Here is a 21,959-nt window from a genome sequence, read left to right on the forward strand (position 1 = left end):
TGAGAGCGGTATTTGGATGTGGAACTGGTACTAAGAAGATGAAACCTTTGCCCAGACAGTGTTATGTGAAAAAAATAGCAAAATAATGAAGTGATACTATTAAAATTGTGCTGCATTAAACGGAGCAATTTGTGTTTTCTTGCCGCATAATTTAGGTAATATTGCTGCATAATTCAGGCTTCCACTGCTGCCTAACCCCAGTGGCCGTGGCCACAGAGAGATTGCCACAAAGTTAATTTTACAAAATCCTCTCACATTGCAGTAAAAGGAAGAATACTAAACATCTTCACTATAAAAGAATAAGCATCCATTTGTCAGAAGACAGCCTGACATTTATTTAACCTGTGTTGAAACAGACAGCAACTGTAACAAGATAAAACCATAATATAAATGTATTTTTATTGCTCATTCGACTTCTGAACTCCCACACAGTCGTGGGGGGGGGAGGGGGGCAAAGGTTCTTATGGGCTGGCCCACCCTCAAATGCCCCCCTACCATTCCCCCTGTGGCTACGTCCCTGCTACACAAATCCTGTCCACGCCGCACAATTATTACACACCACACAAATCCACAACTAACAATTCCAATCCAGCATACATAATTGCACTCCACACCACATACATCCACTCCACCCCATCACACATAGGTAAAAGACATTGTCATTTACAACACCAATAGCTCTCTCATTTTTTTTCTCTTTTAAAAACCACACCCCAATCACCAGGGCTTCTGTCCTTCACGAACGTCTCCTGTTCAGCATTCTTCCCTCGCTGTCTTCAGCACGAGGAAGGACTGGTTTGCAATTGCGGGACTTCTTTGTAAGCAGAAAGAAGATATATTTGCTCAAGGCCCTCCTGTGCAACAGGTGAGTACAACGAATGTTTCTAAAGACTGCGTTTTTTTTTTCTTCTTTCATCACATTGTTTTTTTCACCAATAAGTGAATTTCTCCTTTGGTAAAGTTTGGGCATGCAAATATTTGTATGTTACAGACCTTCCAACTCAGACGGTTGCCACTGTGTGTCACATACGGGATTCCCATCACACGTTCACGGGTATCGCACAGCTTAAAAAATTAGCTGGAAACCCCTGCAGAGAGAAGATTTCGGGCTAATTGTTGGGGGTGCTGCTCAGCTGGTGTCCATTAGCAGGTGTGAAACCTCCCGGGCATCTCCCGCAGTCTCAAAAGCTTACATTTTAGGAGGTGGGGGGGGGGGAGCTTTGAAACATTGAATTTAAAAGTGTCCCGGGCTTTGCCGCTGAAGGTGGCACTAAGTCCCCTACCCCTCCTCACACACTGAAAAAATCACAAATTGGCAGTTCTCTTGATGATCAGGGTTACTTGTTTTAACTCATTTTATTGATTGTTGCGATAAGGTTTTAGCCTGAAGCTGCCTGCTAGAAACTAAGGCATGGGCGTGGGATCTGTTTGAAGGAATTCTTTTTCAGCTGAAACCCCCATCACTGCAGAAAACGTGCTCAGTGTTGATGTATACGAATATCAGCAGATACTCTCGGAGTTTTACTACTTATAAAGAGGGTGTTGCCTCTTTTATTTACAACATGTATATTGTGCAACAGCGCCTTTCGCGGTTCTCTCTCTTCATTTCAAGCACAGGTTACAACTCTTAATTGTCTTTATTTGCATCATAATATGTAATGTTATAATGTCGTTTGCAGTAAATAGAAAAGAAAAAACGCACCTCCTGGGGCCGCATTACAGAAAATCGCCGTGTGGCAGAGGCTGTTTGCGCCTGCTTTTTGCGCCCCTGAAGAGTTTTCGTATTACTGAAGAGTCATGAGTTGCTCACGCGACCTGTAAGGAAAATAGATTGTGAATGCGCCTACTCCGAACCTGTACAATGTTCACGTCCCTTCTGTAATATGGGCACAGGCAGGGCTCGAGTCAGGGTACCACGCGGGTGGACGGTGTCCCCCCACTTATTTTACCCGGAGGACGCCGTTCCCCCTGCCAAACAGCTGGACTTCACTCTTTGGCCTCTCTGGGACGAGGAGTTCGGAGCTCACAACACGCTGCTCACGCACCGACTTCTTAGATGCAACCGCATCAAAGGGGTGAGCGAGGGGAGGCAATGAGCCCGATGGTGCAAGCCACCTTTCGTGACGTCACGTCCAGTTGTGACGTCACGTCCGGCGACAGCGTCCCCCCCACTTCTTTTTTTAGGACTTGTGCCCTGGGCACAAGTGTTAATAGGCACCTGGGGCATTTATAGTGCTCCCCTATGAAGTGCGCACACTTAGTGCAAGGTGCACCTGGTTTGTTTCCATGTACTCCCCAGGTGGAAGTAGACAAATACTGTACCCGCCTTTGGGGACTCCTAGTCCCCACTTCAAGCAGGTTCACCTGCATTAAAAAAACAAGCATTTGCAATGCAATAGGTCCCGCATTAGTTAAATGCAGAGCTATTGGCTTTGCAAATGTAAAAGTAATACAACATTTAAAAAAAAATATATTTATTTTTAATCTATTGACTTTTGTAGTAATGGCGGCGCGGCGGCATGCTGCCACTGTTACAAAAGTGAATAAGTAGGAAAAAAAGTAGTTTGTTTGCCGTATTACTTTTACATAGCTCTGCTTTTAACTAATGCGAGACATATTGCATTCCAAATGCTTGTTCTGACAAAGATGACTGCACACGGGAAAGGAGCTTTGTGAGGTACAGATCAAAGAGGTGATACTGTTCTCAAGCATCCGAGGGCTTAGCTTTGACTTGAAGAGCAGAAGAGCCATTTTATATATACTACGTCCAAGCTATCTCCCCGAGTAGAATATGCAACATATTAGGGAATCTTTAAAACGGCATGCCCCTCCCTTGAAATGACTGCTGCTCTAAGGAAGTACTCGGTCGAAATAAATTTTGAAGCTTTTATGCTGCTCTTGCATCAACGTTCTTACCCCCAGTCCATTCAAATTTCAAAGCTTTATGCGATTATTAAAAACAATCACAAAAGCATACAACATATAAAACACAGAATACAAACATTTCAGTAGAGGCAACGACTCGACATTATTTGGGTTTAAAAAATATTAAAACACCAAACTTTTCCTATGAGAAATAGCTTTGAGTAAAAAGGTAGCGGTAAAAAAACAGATATCTAATGAGTCAAGTGCAAATAACAATTTCAGAGCTTGGGCTGTGGTATACACTGAGTATTTTCTAAAAACAGGTCTGAGATAATAACGACGAAGATGCATATAAAGGGGACAAATAAGCATGAAGTGCAGGGTGCTTTGCCTGGATAGACCATCACAGGGGCAGGGGGATTGGCTATGTATTTTCATCACTGGAAAGGCCACTAAATTATGTACAATACCAAGTCTCAGCCTCGTGAGAACAAATTGATGTGATTGCTTGGTAATAAATTTGAGGTACATAGGCATGCCCCTGTCTTCCAACACATTAGAATATTAAAATACATGAGTAGACATGGAGCTGCATTTCGCCCTGCGTAGATTTGATTCGGTCCCAATAAAGATATTTTTAAGTTCCTTTTTTGGTACACTAACAGCACTATGGGGGTCATTAACGATGTCTAGGTTAAAAATATCATTGTAAGAAGATGAAACATAGTTTAGCCAGGGGATCTTGCAGACATTGTCCGTTTTAAGGCAGTCTAGAATAATCTGCCTGGTAAAATCAGTCTCATCTTTAACCCATATTGACCTCCAGACCATTAGAGACCTCATTCCCATTAGGTCTGTTAGATAGTGCATACCCACCTCATTATGGCATAGGTCATTGGATGCCGAGGGGGGTAAACAAAGGAGTCTTTTAAGGAACCGATTCTCAGTGACTTGTAATTCCCTGTGCTGACAATAGCCCCATATACCAGAACCGTATAAGGCAATGGATACACACCTGTGCCTGTAAATATTTAACATGTCAGGTATGCGGCGACAACCTAGCTTAGATGCAAACCGAAAGACTCCGAAGGAGCTTTTGGCCATCCTAGCATTCACGTTTAGAATCTCAGGTGCCCAAGTCCCTTTGTTATTAAAAGTTATTCCAAGATAACAAAATCTGTCCACCACCTCAATTTTATGATTATTAAAATGGAACCGCTTTTAAAGTTTCATCCGTTTACCACAGGCCATGATGTAGGTCTTGGAGTTGTTGATTTTCAGTTTTCTTTCCTTAATGAAATCATAAAAGTAATTCATTAATTTTTGGAGCCCATTTGGAGTGCGCGAAAGTAAAACCGTATCGTCGGCATAAAGCAAGACTGGCACAGGATGGCCACCAACCTGCGGAGAATCCGCCTGTAACCTCTTCAGTTCGGACTCGATAGAATTTATAAAGAGGGAAAAAAGCAGGGGGGCCAGTACAAAGCCTTGCCTTATGCCAGACTTAACCTTAATTTTCCCTGTGCATTCACCTGCCTGACCATAACGGATCTGGGCTGTTAACTTATTATAGAGTCTTGCCAGGAAATATATAATTGCTGGGGGAGCTCCCATGCCCAGTAAAGTGGACCACAACTAATTGTGGTCCACAAGGTCAAAGGCACTCGAAAGATCAGCGAAACAGAGAAATAAAGAGAGCCCTGTTTCGCTTTCGTATACTTTCCAGTGAGGAGGTCAAGATTAATGCACTGCTCTGTTGTCCCCAGACCTTTGCGGAAGCCGTATTGGGACTCAGCCAGAATTTTATTTTCCTCTGCCCATTCCTCCAACCGCATCAGGAGAACCCTACTCATGATCTTAAGGGAGGAATCCAGAAGGGAGATAGGGCGGTAGTTCTTGGCCTCTCCTCTATCTCCCTTCTTGTAGATGGGTAAAATTATGGATTCGCTCCAGGTAGGTGGTGTACTCTCCAGAACTGAGGCGTAAACACCTGTGTTAGGAGTGGACTCCAGAGTGTCGGGTTTGATTTGTATAGGTCAACCGGGACCCCGTCGGGTCCCGGTGCCTTTCCCCCTTTACTCCGACTAATAGCGGTAACAACTTCTTGAAGTGTGATGTCCAAGGGTAACTTCGTTCCATACATTGGGGTAGGAAAACTGGCACAGTCTTCCCTAGACGGACTAAAAATACCCGAAAAATGTGCAACCCAGTTCACTTCGCTTACCTGGGCTGACAATATGGGAAAGTCTTCTTTTACAAGAAAGGGACTATTAACCGTGGACCAAAAGAGCCTGCTATCATGCAATATAGATGCTTGATTAAGGGCATCCCAAGCTTGTTCCCTAAGCTCATGTTTCCTACGTATAAGATTGTTTTTGTAAGTCAGTCTAAGCAATTTAATAGCCTCCCTGTCTCTGGGTTGTTTAGTTAGTGCCTGCTTAAGTTCACGCAGAGATTTGGTGCACATGCTATCAAACCAACCCACATTTTCTCTCTTGATTTGGGCTTTGGTGATAGTAAGGCATCTTTTTATAACTGTGCCTCACTCCACAAAATCAGCTATAATGCACTCACGGAAAGCCTCTGGATCTAAACATTTATATATTGCGGCAAACCCAGCTTCTATGATTTTAACCTGCAATTTCTCGGAATTGTCCAAACTCCACTTTATACGGATACCATTCTGTCTACAGGGGGTAACGTCTTCAGTTATCAAACGGTGGCTGTTAGCTGGTAACCCCCAGGCAGAAATCGACATGGTAATAGCATTGTGGTCGCTACTTCCAAGGTCGGCAACAATGGGTACTGTACAAAGGGGGACAAGATGTGTAGAAACCAATAAGTGGTCAATTACGGAGGCCGAATTCAGTCCTATGAAGGTTGGGGCAGGGTTACCATCAGCATCTGCAGCCGGGGGTCAATCATAAGATCCATACTTAACATAAAAGAATTAAGGGAATCACCATAGGGTGAGTGAATAAAGTGTGCCCGGTTTTCCCCATTTTCTCCATCATATCCACAAATTCTGGTGAATGAGTGAGGACAGGTACGAATATTAAAATCCCCTCCCCAGATAATATCCATTGGTTTGTGGATGCCCTTTCGGATGTTACTCACGGCTAAACCCAACTCCTCCACCACAGCAGTATTAGATGCACCAAACAGGTTGTTATATTGGTTGATCAGCATAATTACATGACCCTTTACATGTTCAAGGATTAAAATTTGGGAGTGGTAACCCACTGGCTGGTATAGTTTCTTACAAGCTGGGAAACTCACAGAGAGTAAAATTACTAACCCCCCCTTGGCCCTACCCATACTAGACCTTTGTGCCATGTTGTTATATGACACAAATCCATCAAGGTTAATATCAGAGGTTACCCAGGTCTCTTGTAGACATAAAACGTCAAAATCAGAAAGGGTTTCACTCCAACCTAAGGACGACTTTTTGCCGACTCCACCCTGCAACATTCCAACTAGCAAGTTTAAAACCAGGGAAACAGGGGGAGGGTTTAATGGTCACTGGTACATTGGTAATTGAGGGTTTGTTGGCAACAGAGGGAACCATCAGAGCTGAAGAGACGGCAGGGATAGTTGATTTGGCTCCTTGCGGGGGTATGTGAGCCAGTGTGGAAGTGGAAAATGATACAACTACTGTTGGGTGGCCCATATCTGCATCTGAATTATTATTGATGGTTCCTATTCCCTGGGAGGGTAAGCACACCGGAACAATTATGGTAGGGGACGTTACAGGGGTGAAAGTGAAAGGAGAACTGGTACCAGGTGTTACAACAGGACCATTACCAGGAATGGGTAGGATGGAATCTAAGGCCGGGGACAGTCAATCAACACCATCCAGTCCGTTAAGACAATTAAATCGGTTGTAATCATAGAAGGGTGTCTCCGGGGGGCGAAAAACCGGTTGTGGTACATATCCACGATATCTACCTGTTGGACTTGGCCTTTTCCCCCCCAAAATTTTTCGCTTTTGACCCCCTCATCTAGATTGTCTCCCCCATGGGATTAAACCTGTATAGGCCATGAGTGGTGTGAGACCCCTTTTGAAAAATGTAATTACCTGACATAATGTGAGCACTTGTAAAATCCCCCATTTTAAAACTGCACCCCCATTTTAAAACTGCACCTGACTGAAATGTATTGCTTTTAAAATGGATGCCATGGCCATGGGTTTTGCCACTGGACTGACATAGGTCAGCAGTCTAGATAATATTACCCAGCTACCCCTAGCTTTTGGAGGGAAAGCCTGGCACCCAGGGTGCTCACCCCCTCCCCTAGAACCAGTTTAGGCTAGATGTGCCAACATTCTAGAAGGTCCTGGCACTGCCTGGGAGGAGGGTATAAATAGGGAGCAGTGTCACCAGAGAGTCAGTCAGCGCAGGGACAAAGAAGAGAGGGGACCTGCTGTGAGGTGCTACCGCCACATGGGCCTGTGAGCTGGGCCCTGCACCCCTATAAACCCCCCGCTGCTGTCCCCATGGGCCCCTGACAAGGGAGGGCCCCTACCCAGGTCCCTGACACTGTGGGAACCGGGAGTTACGCCAGCGCTGAAGGAAAGAGGTGCCCACATGAGGAGGAATGCTGTGGGCTTGAACCCCCCAGGAGGTGAGGAGTGTGCCCCTGGGGCTGGCTGTGGAACTATTCGCCCCCTCCGTGAGGTGCGCCTGTCAGACGCTGTTTGGGGAGGTTGGTGCCCCCAGGAAGCTGTGGCCCCCTTTTGGAAGTGCTGCTGCTGCATTGCCTTAAGCGTTGAACTGGGAAGAGCTGCCCGGGGAGGATAGTGCCCCCGAGGAACTGTGCCTCACTAATCTGCCTCAGTCAACCTGCCCCTGGACTGCTGAACAAGCAGTGCGCTGTGAATAGCGCCATAGTGCTGAGAAGATTGTGAGGAGAAATAGCGCTGTGGGAAGAAAAACGCGTTCTGAGGGCCTGCTGTGTTCCCCCTAGGAAGCGCTATAATCTGGAAGCGCTAATCTGCCCCAGAACTGCCGTGTGGGCGCAAGGAGCAGTGCGCTGTGAATAGCGCTGTGGTCTGAGGGGTAGTGCGTGGTGGAAAACGCTGTTTCCTGAGGAGACTGTGGCAAGGAGCAGTGCGCTGTAAATAGCGCTATTCTCCTGAGGAGAATCATACTGGGAGGAGCCTACCCTCGCGTCATCGCGCTGTCTGCTATATAAATAATTAATTGAAAAAGGGAGCCTACCCCTTGTCCTCGCCACGCGCTGCGTGGTAGCGCCGGAATCCGCCGCCGCCGTGAGGAGACCCCCCCTTGCTGGGGTGTGCAGCGTTGCGGCGGCCCCCGATGTGAGGAGAGGGCCGCCGGAGTAGAGAAAGGGCCGCGCTGGGCCCGAGAAGCCAGCCTCGACCTGCCCATGTGACGGGGGCGTCGGCCGCGTCATTGGCCTGCCCCCGCCAACGCCGCGCAGGGATTGGTCGTCGGTCCGGGCGGCCGGGAAGGCAGGAAGGAGTCGAGTCAGAGCCCCGGGTCCCCGTGAGGTAGGAGGGGGACCCGGGTGAAGCTTTGTTGCGGGGCCCCCGTGCCAAGGAGGTAACCCCGAGAGAAGCACCCGGAGCAGGAGGCCACCCCGCCGGTCTGTGCCCCCACGCGAGGGGCCGGTGAGGTAGGCGGGGCCGGGGCACACTGTCGGTGCCAGCCCCGCCTCCTGATCTGAGGCGACCGGAGGAGCAGAGAGACTGCGGGGCTCCCGTGAGGAAGGAGGGAGCCCCGTCTGGGCCTAGCATCTCGCGGAGGCTGCATGTGAGTCCCGGGCCCCCTGTGAGGAAGGAGGGGCCCGGTTGTTGTGAGAGAGGAGGGAGCAGAAAGGCACTCTATCGATGCCTGTCCCTCCACAGAGGAGAGGCCCTAGCACCGTGCCGGTCCGAGGAGACCGAAGGGGAGAAGGACAGTAGCCACGAGGGAGCCCCGTGGGGGTCAGCAAAGCCGGGCCTCGAGGCACATTGTCGGTGCCTGCCCTACCGCGAAGGAGGCCCTGGACAGCCCGGTGAGTGTGGGCAACTGTATACGGTGTGGGGGGTAGAGAGGGCAACGGGACACAGGGTCGGTGTCCGCCTTCCACCCTGCCTCTATTGACTAAGTGGGGCCCAAGTGCCTAGAAACCAAATAAAGGCTGTTGGTGACTGCTGCCTCAGAGCCCCAGGATACCAGGGAGGCGTACTGAACTGCTTATAGAAGCCCCTGCTCACCCTAAGGATCACAGGAGGGAGGTAGAAGGTTGTAGTGGTCCCCAGGGAAAGGGTTGTCATGCACCGCCAAGTGAGAGGCCCATTGGAATGCATCTTCTTGCTTGTTGCCTAATTTTCCCTGAAGTGTTTTAGGCCTGACCTCCCACTTCTATAAGTATGCCCCGAGGAGGGTTGCCCTAGGTTGATGGTAGAGGGAGCCTACCCGTTTCTGTACAGGTGTTCCTTATCTGTGAGGAGGGCCCCTACCTGATGTTAATGCTAGGCGATGTATGTTCCGCCTGATGTTTGATACACCTAGCCCGGTGACATGCCTGATGAAATGCCATAGTTACCTGTTGCCAGATGGTCCCTGAGGTTAGGCCTGGCTCTTAGGTTACTGTTGATACGTTGATGGTGAGGCCACTTTCCTATCTAATGGTTAATTGCATGTTTTTGTGCCACCGTGCAGGTGATTGTACCTTTTATTACAGGTGCTCCTATTTAAGAGGTACTATGATGCCCGGATGTTTTCTTTTACAGGGGTGGGTTGGCGTGATTGTGCATGATATATATACCTATGCTAATGTGGTATTTTGCATTTACAACCCCCTAAGGATGAGAGCCTGAGTTGGCCCCGCCAGATTGGCCCCAGGTCTAATGTTTTATTAACCATCCTTTTTCCTTACAGCTATGGACTATGGACTCAATCCCTTTTTGGTCCCATGTAAATAATCCCCCTCTGAAATACTTGGCTCTAGTGCCAGTTGGCGCCGTGTTATGATGACACTGTTAATGCATTTTTGCCTTGCAGGTTGGAAACCCTACTAAACGACGTATCTTTTTCCAACTCAAATTGGTGTCCTGCCTCTTTTGTAGTGTGCCTGGTGTGTTGACTGAGGGTACTGCGTGAGTGCTTCACATGTCCTCCAAGTTTGGCCTGCCCGCTTGATGCCATGCTACCCCCTTTGAGACTTGGGCAACCCCCATTTCCAACATTTGGTGGCAGAGCGGTGGGATAGGACTTGTGTTTGCGCAGTACCACAGCGGCCACGGGTTACACTGCAAATAGAGCTTTGGATGTAATCCAAGCCTTGTTGTGGGGATTATTGTTGCTTCCTCCTGGAGAGTGTTCTGAACTGTCCCCTTGTTCCACTGGGAGGGTGAGTCCCGGGTGTATCTCGCCACGATGGGGTTGATTTACCAGGAAGTGGAACTGATGGAGTACACCGAACAGGAGGTGATAGACTTCCTCCTGGAGAGAGGGATACCCCCAGTAGGGAACATTAGGAGGAATTTGTTTCTCTATGAGGCCCTCAAGAGGGGAGAGCCCTTAGAGATTAGTGGGGACTTGTCTGACTACCCTCCCGAAGTTTTGAAGGGTCAGTGGGTTAGAGACCAGAGAGAGGGCTCCCCATCCAGAACCCTGGGAGGTAATTGCTCCGATGAGGAGGAGGAAGAGTCTAGCAGGGCAGAGACGCCAGTAGCTGTGGAGGACACCGAAGATAGGGAGTCTCGCACTGGGTCCAGTCCCGGGGGCACTGCCCCATCCCTTTCCCTGTCCCCAGAAGAGTGGGTAGATAGGAGAGAAGAGAGGGAACATCAGCTGGCGCTGGCAAAGCTCAGGCATGCCGAGGGCTTAGCGCAGCTGAGGGTAGAAGAGCAGCGACTAGAGACTGAAAAAGTCCTAGCGCTGGAGAGGATGGCGGAGGCGGAGAGGGCCTTCGCCAGGGAGAGATCAGCTCAGGTGGGTAGGTTGTCCCCTGAGAGTGGTTTTAGGAGTCTGGATTCACCGAAGAGGGTGGGATCCAGTGGTGGCAGCGAGTGTAGGTCCAGTGCAAGGAGTCCCACTCCCGAAGCCCAAGAGACTGTGCCTGATTCCCCGGAAGAGGAGGACGGGTTAGTGTTTAGGGGCAGGGGAAAGCTGTTCCATCAGTCCTGGGGAGAGTTCGAGGAGGAGTGTTGGACTGTACTGGAGGATTGGGTGGTGAGGAGAGCAGTGGAGGATTGGGAAGGGCTGTGCCATGCCGTTATCCGGGAGCATATGCTAAGGAGTTGTGTCCCAAGACTGCGTCACCATCTGTTGCGGTGCGGGTTCTCAGACCCCAGGGAACTTGCACGGGAGGCAGACCTCTGGGTAAGTGCCAGAGCGTCTGGGAAGGCTGAGGGAAGTGATCCTGAAGGGAGTGAGACGGGGAGGTGTCCCGAGAGGCCCCAGCTGTGGTCACCGGGCCTGGAGTGTTCTTTAAGAGAACCTCCGGTTGGGAGACTAGGCTGTCCCGATGCGTCATCCAGAGGAAAGGATCCCCTCATGTCAGGAGGACCCGGAGCATCATTAATTGGAGCTCCAGTGGTTCGGGGGTCTGACCAGTCACAGGGTTTAGATCCTGGACTGGGGTTCCAGGTTGAGGGGTTGCCTGACCTGGAGGGTGGGGTACCTGTAATTCAGGTCCCTACCAATTTGACTCCCAGGGGTACTACTCCCAGTGGGAGGGTGCGGAACTCTGGGAGGGGGTGCAGAGGGAGGAAGGTCTCTTCTCTGTCACCAGCTCAGCCACAGGGCGCAGATCCTGGGTTGGGTGGCCAGGGACAGGGTTTGCCTGCCCTGGTGGGAGGGACATCTGTAACCAGAGTCCCCCCGGAAGTGACTCCCAGGGGTACTACTCCAGTTAGGAGGGTGCGGGACTCTGGGAGGGGGTGCAGGGAGAGGGAGGACTCGCCCCTGTCACCGGTTCAGCCTGTGGGTTTCGGCTCCAGGTTGGGGAGAGAGTTGTGTGAGGGTGTCCCCCAGCGTAGGAGATGGAGGAACCCTAGGAGGAGAAGTAGGGGGAGGAGAGCCTCGCCCTTAAGGGCTGGTCAGTCTGAGGGTGTAGACCCCAGATGGGTGGACCAGTGGCAATTTGGAGAGAAGAGAGTGGTTCCAGAGTATCACAAGCCTGAGGCTAGAGCCTCCCACTCTAGGAAGGAGAAACATCCCACTAGGGAACACCAGTGGGGTGGTTTTGTTGGTGAAGGGAGGGTTGCGAAAGAGAACCATTGGGTTCCAGAGTGGAGGAGAGACTGCAGGTGCTCCTGTAGTTGCAGGCCTGCGTCCACCTTTTTCCGCCCCAAGCAGGGAAGCCCATCAAGGCATTGATATGTCTACCCTGGCTTTTGGCTGGGGGGGAGTCGTGTTGGACTTGGCCTTTTCCCCCCCAAATTTTTCGCTTTTGACCCCCTCATCTAGATTGTCTCCCCCATGGGATTAAACCTGTATAGGCCATGAGTGGTGTGAGACCCCTTTTGAAAAATGTAATTACCTGACATAATGTGAGCACTTGTAAAATCCCCCATTTTAAAACTGCACCCCCATTTTAAAACTGCACCTGACTGAAATGTATTGCTTTTAAAATGGATGCCATGGCCATGGGTTTTGCCACTGGACTGACATAGGTCAGCAGTCTAGATAATATTACCCAGCTACCCCTAGCTTTTGGAGGGAAAGCCTGGCACCCAGAGTGCTCACCCCCTCCCCTAGAACCAGTTTAGGCTAGATGTGCCAACATTCTAGAAGGTCCTGGCACTGCCTGGGAGGAGGGTATAAATAGGGAGAAGTGTCACCAGAGAGTCAGTCAGCGCAGGGACAAAGAAGAGAGGGGACCTGCTGTGAGGTGCTACCGCCACATGGGCCTGTGAGCTGGGCCCTGCACCCCTATAAACCCCCCGCTGCTGTCCCCATGGGCCCCTGACAAGGGAGGGCCCCTACCCAGGTCCCTGACACTGTGGGAACCGGGAGTTACGCCAGCGCTGAAGGAAAGAGGTGCCCACATGAGGAGGAATGCTGTGGGCTTGAACCCCCCAGGAGGTGAGGAGTGTGCCCCTGGGGCTGGCTGTGGAACTATTCGCCCCCTCCGTGAGGTGCGCCTGTCAGACGCTGTTTGGGGAGGTTGGTGCCCCCAGGAAGCTGTGGCCCCCTTTTGGAAGTGCTGCTGCTGCATTGCCTTAAGCGTTGAACTGGGAAGAGCTGCCCGGGGAGGATAGTGCCCCCGAGGAACTGTGCCTCACTAATCTGCCTCAGTCAACCTGCCCCTGGACTGCTGAACAAGCAGTGCGCTGTGAATAGCGCCATAGTGCTGAGAAGATTGTGAGGAGAAATAGCGCTGTGGGAAGAAAAACGCGTTCTGAGGGCCTGCTGTGTTCCCCCTAGGAAGCGCTATAATCTGGAAGCGCTAATCTGCCCCAGAACTGCCGTGTGGGCGCAAGGAGCAGTGCGCTGTGAATAGCGCTGTGGTCTGAGGAGTAGTGCGTGGTGGAAAACGCTGTTTCCTGAGGAGACTGTGGCAAGGAGCAGTGCGCTGTAAATAGCGCTATTCTCCTGAGGAGAATCATACTGGGAGGAGCCTACCCTCGCGTCATCGCGCTGTCTGCTATATAAATAATTAATTGAAAAAGGGAGCCTACCCCTTGTCCTCGCCACGCGCTGCGTGGTAGCGCCGGAATCCGCCGCCGCCGTGAGGAGACCCCCCCTTGCTGGGGTGTGCAGCGTTGCGGCGGCCCCCGATGTGAGGAGAGGGCCGCCGGAGTAGAGAAAGGGCCGCGCTGGGCCCGAGAAGCCAGCCTCGACCTGCCCATGTGACGGGGGCGTCCGGCCGCGTCATTGGCCCGCCCCCGCCAACGCCGCGCAGGGATTGGTCGTCGGTCCGGGCGGCCGGGAAGGCAGGAAGGAGTCGAGTCAGAGCCCCGGGTCCCCGTGAGGTAGGAGGGGGACCCGGGTGAAGCTTTGTTGCGGGGCCCCCGTGCCAAGGAGGGAGCCCCGAGAGAAGCACCCGGAGCAGGAGGCCACCCCGCCGGTCTGTGCCCCCACGCGAGGGGCCGGTGAGGTAGGCGGGGCCGGGGCACACTGTCGGTGCCAGCCCCGCCTCCTGATCTGAGGCGACCGGAGGAGCAGAGAGACTGCGGGGCTCCCGTGAGGAAGGAGGGAGCCCCGTCTGGGCCTAGCATCTCGCGGAGGCTGCATGTGAGTCCCGGGCCCCCTGTGAGGAAGGAGGGGCCGGTTGTTGTGAGAGAGGAGGGAGCAGAAAGGCCCTCTATCGATGCCTGTCCCTCCACAGAGGAGAGGCCCTAGCACCGTGCCGGTCCGAGGAGACCGAAGGGGAGAAGGACAGTAGCCACGAGGGAGCCCCGTGGGGGTCAGCAAAGCCGGGCCTCGAGGCACATTGTCGGTGCCTGCCCTACCGCGAAGGAGGCCCTGGACAGCCCGGTGAGTGTGGGCAACTGTATACGGTGTGGGGGGTAGAGAGGGCAACGGGACACAGGGTCGGTGTCCGCCTTCCACCCTGCCTCTATTGACTAAGTGGGGCCCAAGTGCCTAGAAACCAAATAAAGGCTGTTGGTGACTGCTGCCTCAGAGCCCCAGGATACCAGGGAGGCGTACTGAACTGCTTATAGAAGCCCCTGCTCACCCTAAGGATCACAGGAGGGAGGTAGAAGGTTGTAGTGGTCCCCAGGGAAAGGGTTGTCATGCACCGCCAAGTGAGAGGCCCATTGGAATGCATCTTCTTGCTTGTTGCCTAATTTTCCCTGAAGTGTTTTAGGCCTGACCTCCCACTTCTATAAGTATGCCCCGAGGAGGGTTGCCCTAGGTTGATGGTAGAGGGAGCCTACCCGTTTCTGTACAGGTGTTCCTTATCTGTGAGGAGGGCCCCTACCTGATGTTAATGCTAGGCGATGTATGTTCCGCCTGATGTTTGATACACCTAGCCCGGTGACATGCCTGATGAAATGCCATAGTTACCTGTTGCCAGATGGTCCCTGAGGTTAGGCCTGGCTCTTAGGTTACTGTTGATACGTTGATGGTGAGGCCACTTTCCTATCTAATGGTTAATTGCATGTTTTTGTGCCACCGTGCAGGTGATTGTACCTTTTATTACAGGTGCTCCTATTTAAGAGGTACTATGATGCCCGGATGTTTTCTTTTACAGGGGTGGGTTGGCGTGATTGTGCATGATATATATACCTATGCTAATGTGGTATTTTGCATTTACAACCCCCTAAGGATGAGAGCCTGAGTTGGCCCCGCCAGATTGGCCCCAGGTCTAATGTTTTATTAACCATCCTTTTTCCAACACTACCCCTCCGTTCAACCCTCGTCCAATTATCTTGCACTAGGTCATGGTGCATATGGTGCATATGGGTAGGGGGGAAGAAAAAAGACACAGGCAGAGTCTGAATAGTGGAGTCAAGGGATCTATTAGACCCGGCACATATATGTAAAACAGTCCTGGGGTCTCGAAAGCTCACCATAATACAGTCCCCTATTATAGATTTTCTAGTTTTACCCAGCCAGGGTACCCTTCTCACCGTGATGATTTCATTGTTAAAATAGGCCTGGGAGGGGTCTGTTCCAATTCAACCACTTGATAGCTTTACTTTTAAGAGAGTGAAAGTTCTCAACCTCTCCCGCTTCGAGAGGGGGAACACCAGCCATAATGACCATTAGACTATTAGCCTCAGGGGGCAGGTCGGGTCTCCGAAAACGGGGAGCAAGCTTCTCTGGGGGTGGGGGAGCAATACTATCTTTAGATAAAACCCCATCGAAGGTTGTCACAGGGGGGACTGGGCCAACCGGTTGTAAAGATGGAATATTAGGTTTGCTGGGTTGTATCGGTACTCGGTTGGCCATAAGGGGATGCGGAAGGGGGGCAGCAGTAGTCACCAAGGGAAGTCCCAAATTAACTGGAAGGGTTTGGGGGTTAGGAAGGGGGATTAGAGGGGGGATTAGACTCGGGAGGTCTACCTTGGATGTTAGCCGAGGTTTTCATACTACTTATAGTTGCCTCCAAGATAGTGAGTCTAATCTCTACTTTCTTTATGCTCTCACTGATGGGCAGGAGCAAAGACCTAAGTAGAAATTCCAGGTTCCCTATGGAGGTAACGGGGGATGGTGCCATAGATGGATTATCCCCGGGGCGTTAACAAGATTAGTAATATTAGTACCCTTAACAAGAGGTGATTTTTGGGCCTCCACTATTATCCTATCAGAGATGGAAGGGGGCTTAGAGGCTTTCCCGAAATCAGAATGATGGATTTTAATTTTACCCTGCCCTCCCCTCAGCTTCCTTCTTCGCTTGTTTGGGGGTGGGCCATGCATCTCTGCCACAACTACTTGCTTCAGCTTGATTTTACTAGGTTTAGCTGCTTGGGGGGGTCTGAGTAGTTAAGTCCACGGCCGTGCAGCTTGGACTGGGGGGGGGGGGGTAACATTAGGAACACTAGAAACCGACTCCGTAGATAAACAGGGGTTAGGAGTGGGATCCCGCAATAAAAGAGGGATGCCTACCTGAGATAATAGCTCCTCACTAATGTTAAAAGAACCTCCCTCTTGGGACATAGAATGGGGAATGATATCGGCAAGGGGCCTGTTTTTCAAATTCTCAATTGAACGGCGGCACTCCGCCCTGCGTTCCGCCAGAGAAGTTTCCTTATCCCCATCCCCCGGTGCCCGAGAAAAATAATTGTCCAAGGTCCCGTTTTTGACTCCCCCCACCTTAACAAATGTTCCCTCCATAGCCGGTGATGGCATGTCCGATACTTGTATCAGGGACCAAAGAATACAAATACGGTGCAGGCAAAAGAGAGTTGGCCCAGCCCAGCCAACTCTGGCCTACGAGGGCCTCAGAGAGCCCGCCCTTTGCCCGGGCTTCGCCCCGTGCTCCGTCCCGCGCGCGTCCCGCGCTCGCGGGACTGAGGGGGGTTAAATACTCGTGGGCTATGACGCAAATGAAGGAGGAGGGGGTGGGAAGAGACGCAGGTGCGCAGATGGATGTAGCGCGATTCCTGCTGGGACTCGCAGTCCCGCCCCTACAGTCCACAAAGAGCAAGGTGTTCTTCCACGGCTTCACGGCACAGATTTCGCTCTCCTTCCAGGCAGCCTCAGGGAGAAACACAGAGTCAAGCACTACGGCTGCGAGCGGCTCCCGCGAAGCGGGGGCCGCGAGCCGTTATCAGCAGATGAGGGAGGAGGGGGCGGGAAGAGACGCAGGTGCGCAGATGGATGTAGCGCGATTCCTGCTGGGACTCGCAGTCCCGCCCCTACAGTCCACAAAGAGCAAGGTGTTCTTCCACGGCTTCACGGCACAGATTTCGCTCTCCTTCCAGGCAGCCTCAGGGAGAAACACAGAGTCAAGCACTACGGCTGTGAGCGGCTCCCGCGAAGCGGGGGCCGCGAGCCGTTATCAGCAGATGAGGGAGGAGGGGGCGGGAAGAGACGCAGGTGCGCAGATGGATGTAGCTCGATTCCTGCTGGGACTCGCAGTCCCGCCCCTACAGTCCACAAAGAGCAAGGTGTTCTTCCACGGCTTCACGGCACAGATTTCGCTCTCCTTCCAGGCAGCCTCAGGGAGAAACACAGAGTCAAGCACTACGGCTGCGAGCGGCTCCCGCGAAGCGGAGGCGCGTGCCGTTATCAGCAGATGAGGAAGGAGGGGGCGGGAAGAGACGCAGGTGTGCAGATGGATGTAGCGCGATTCCTGCTGGGACTCGCAGTCCCGCCCCTACAGTCCACAAAGAGCAAGGTGTTCTTCCACGGCTTCACGGCATAGATTTCGCTCTCCTTCCAGGCAGCCTCAGGGAGAAACACAGAGTCAAGCACTACGGCTGCAAGCGGCACCCCAGTCCATTCATGAGGTTGTCAGTAGTCAACAGTGTCCCGTCTTTGATTGCCCGCATATCGCCTTAAAAAAGCAGGAAAGTGGCAGTGACCTTTTTCAGCGTGAGCACTAGGTTGTATACTCTGTGTGCGGTGCTTTAAAATGTGGGTCCGTACGAGCAAAAATCCATGTTTTGCGTGAAAAGCTGCTGGTTATGCAGTAGGTGGAGGGCAAATACAAAGCCACTTGTCAGCGGAAAGGCAGTCCATTTTAAGGGTCTCGTCTACTGTAAGCTTGCTCCTGGCTGGAAACTTCTATAGCGCCTATGAATTTGAGACGCAGCCTCCAGGTGTTAACACTCACACTTAGTAGTATTTTCTGTATAAAAGTATCAGCACACGAACAAACCTCTTTGGACACACCCAGGGCTTTAAGTGGGTCTGAGCACCGGCAGTTTTTTAAAGGGGGCCACAAAACGGGTCTCTATCGGGCTCTGTTTTGTGCCCTGTCACAGGCGGTCCGTTATTTCCGGACTGCAGCCGCAGCAGGCACATCAGATGCGCGCGTGCTCACACTGCTCACTTCTCACTAGTGGAGAAGTTACGGCATGAGGTCAAGCTATGTGAGCGTTGTAGGGGAAGGGAACTCCTTTCAGGAGAGTAATTTTCTCTCTGGATGTCCTTTCTCTGTTTGAAACTTAGGAGCAGCAGCATTGTCATGGTGTCACCAGGGCTTTAAGTGGATGATTTTTCAATATTATATATATATGCCATAGTTACTGCTTATTTATCTTATGCAACTAACAACCATTGACAAAGCCGATAGTCCTGACTTGTTGTAGGTATGATGTTACTTGTTGTATCATAGATCTGGATACAATGACAGAAACAGCAAATTACAAGTGCTTGATTCCGGTCTGGGAAAGACATGGCTTGGTAGTTCGGACTGGACTGTTCCCATGAGGCACAGGGTCAGAGCTGATTTGCATATAGCCAGTGTCTAACCCAGGGTGGTGTGGAGTGCAAAAAAATGATGGATTTAGGCCCAGATCCTTGTACTGGGGTGAATGTATGACATTGTTCTACATTCTGTCCATCAACTGTGTTTTTTGCAAGGCACACTATGCTAAGCACAGATTTTTAGCTTATGTCTTTTTAAGCCACGCCCTTAAGTACATTGACCATGCCCTTAATTACATTGGCCACGCCCCTTTCAGAGACCCCCTCTGTTTTTTCAACCAACTTAAAACCCTAGACACACCTATTATAATACCTATAAACACGGCCTGCTGTGGGCATCGGGGCGCTACAAAAATCAGATGAAGCATGCTGAGGAGTTACTGAGTGCCTAAGCACAGGAGCTGTGCGAGGCATGGATATTTTTGGCTTTGAAGGGTTACATTTTTTGACATGGGCTAGAGACTTGAAATATCTATGATGAGGGCTTACATAAAGCAATACCTAGTGCTTCACAAAGTGCTACATTATAAATTAAAAGACGGAAATGTTGTCTTCATTTTTGAAAATCCACACTGATGAGAAAAAGGGGTGGGAATATTTTCATAAGTGAAAACATTGCACTAAGGAATGTATCAAGTAGTCCTAACCCCTGCGACCGGGGGAACACTACAAACAGGAGGAAATGTTAGGAAAAAAAAGAAGTGGGCAAAGACGCACAGTAAGATTTTTTGGGGTGAAGAACTTAAGGAACAACATACGAAACAAGCATGGGGTGGACATCGTGCAAATCATATTTAGCTAGAATGGAATGTGGGAAATGGGGACTGAAGTCGAGTCTTCAACTTTAAATGCCTGGAATGCTAAAAAAAACTTGCACGCTCAGGAAACAGCACCAGATTTAAAGCTATAGACACTCTTTTTGTAAGGGAGCCATTTAAAAGGGACTAAAACACGAGGAAGACATTACGTTTGCATCTACGTGCAGACTGCAAAACAGAAACAAAATCAAACCTTATGATGGGGTCCCAGAAAAGCACGGCTTGCTGCGTGGCCGTAAAGTGGGGAGAGTGTGCAAGCTCAGGAAATATCACCAGATTTAAAGCTAAAGATGCTCTTTTTGTACGGGAGCCATTTAGAAGGGACTAAAACACGAGAAAGACATTAAGTTTGCTGAAAAGTGCAGACTTCAAGACAGAAAAAACAAGCATTTGCAATGCAATAGGTCTTGCATGTGCGCGAGACCTATTGCATTGCAAATAGTAGTCATCACGGACAATGTGAGGGAGGGTGGGGGAGAAGGAACGGACATCGGGAGGGCGAGAGGGAGGGGAGAAAGCACGGACAACAGGAGGAGGGTGAGGGGGAAGAAGGCACGACAACAGGAGGGGGGAATAAAGAAGGCATCATAGCACGTTGTGCCTGCAGTTGGTGAACCTCATTAAAGAAAATAGTGCTCACAGTCCAAATAACATGTACCATGTAACACTCGGAAAAGAGGCCCGTCGCCATGGAAGGTGACAAATGAAGAGGAGGCGGTACTAAGGTGGGACTAACGAGCAGGGGCGTAGCTAGAGCTTATGGCGCCCGGGGCTACCCCTCAGATTGCCGCCCCTTGGGTGGGGGGGGGGCTGCTGGGGAAAAAGGACGGTGAGCACTTCAAATATGTCCGAGTCTCCGAGGAGAGACACGTAGTATTGCTGCTAACAGTTACCTCGATTATGAAAGTTACATTTAGTTATTTATAGTTTTATATAGTGCGAACTTGAACCCGAAGTATATCAGAGCGCTTTACAATTTGAGGCAAAGGTAACAAATCAGAACATTAGTCAAACATGGGGAATCTAATGGGCATTGAGATGCTTACTCCTCTCCAAATCGCAATGGTTGTTTGTTAGAAATGGGGGTCTCTAGTTGGCAATGGCTGGCCACTGTCCAAGCTACTAAGGCTACCAACATCTCCGCAGGGCAGACTCTACTAAGGCTCCCTGCATCTCCGCACGGCAGACTTTACTATGGCTCCCAGTATCTCCGCACGTCAGACTCTGCTAAGGCTCCCAACATCTCCGCAGAACAGACTCTACTAAGGCTCCCTGCATCTCCGCACGGCACTCTACTATGGCTCCCAGTATCTCCGCACGTCAGACTCTGCTAAGGCTCCCAACATCTCTGCAGGACAGACTCTAGACTCCCAACACCTTCGCAGGACAGACTCTACTAAGGCTCCCTGCATCTCCGCACGGCAGACTTTACTATGGCTCCCAGTATCTCCGCACGTCAGACTCTACTAAGGCTCCCAACATCTCAGGACAGACTTTACTAAGGCACCCAACATCTCAGGACAGACTTTACTAAGGCACCCAACATCTCAGGACAGACTCTACTAAGGCTCCCAACATCTCATGACAGACTCTACTAAGGCTCTCAACATCTCTGCAGGACAGACTCTACTAAGGCTCCTAACATCTCCGCAGGACAGACTCTCTACTAAAGGAAATACTCATGCCCAACAAAAACATTCCTTAAACCATTTCTTCTCTGCATGTGTGCCCAAGGTTTGAAACTCACTCCCACCTGCCATCTACATTCCCTCGTCTCTACCCACTTTCAGAAATGAATTAAACCCTTCTTTTTCAACCTCCATTTTATGCCCAGCACATAGTATACGTGTGTCCTTGGAATGTGGTTCCAGTTGTGTGCACGCCTTCTCCTCCTCATAGGCCCCTTTCTCTACATCTTCGCCATACCTTCGAAGCCCCTCTGTGTCTGAAGCCTCGTCGTTCCTTGTTTATGATCTTTTCACCAGATAAGCACGCCTGGAGGCCTTCCATCTTGAGATACCAAGACTGCCACGGGGTCTCGATCACACCCATGTACTGACTGATTGTCTTGTGATACTTACTTATGTTTCCTATCTATGCCTGCTGATTACATCCCCGTTGCTCTTAGCTATTATGCTTTTGGGCTCCGTTCATGGAAATAAAATAAATACATGATTGAGGTGAGGAGAGTGGTGCGTGGATCTCTGTATCGGAATATCATAGGAGGTGAAGCGTTGGTTTAAGGTGGGTTGGCAACGATGTGTGTGCATCAGTCCCACCGTAGAAAGAGAAATATAGGGCAGGTTGTGGTGTAGTGTCAGAGAGGGGTGTGTGCGTCGCTGTTCTAGTGGCCCGGGAGCGGAGGGCAGGGTTGAGAGGGGTCGGTAGAGCTGGTGGAGTGATGGCAGGTGGATTGTCAGTGCCGCGCGGAGCTGGCAGTGTAGGAATAACTGAAGTCCCTGCAGAACAGTACCTGTTACAGAATGGTGTCTTA

General features: G+C 50.8%; 1 protein-coding gene across 1 annotated transcript in view; it reads left to right on the forward strand.

The window, feature by feature from the left end:
• The first annotated feature begins 785 nt into the window (after positions 1 to 785).
• The window catches only part of LOC144799831 (inactive hydroxysteroid dehydrogenase-like protein 1), a 525,849-nt gene continuing 504,675 nt past the window's right edge, over positions 786 to 21,959 (forward strand). Inside the window, exon 1 of the mRNA XM_078671407.1 lies at positions 786 to 865. The gene's annotated coding sequence lies outside the window, so the exon portion shown is untranslated. The remainder of the gene's footprint in view (positions 866 to 21,959) is intronic.

Source organism: Lissotriton helveticus, chromosome 12, assembly GCF_964261635.1.
Source record: "Lissotriton helveticus chromosome 12, aLisHel1.1, whole genome shotgun sequence".
Taxonomy (NCBI): Eukaryota; Metazoa; Chordata; class Amphibia; order Caudata; family Salamandridae; genus Lissotriton; species Lissotriton helveticus.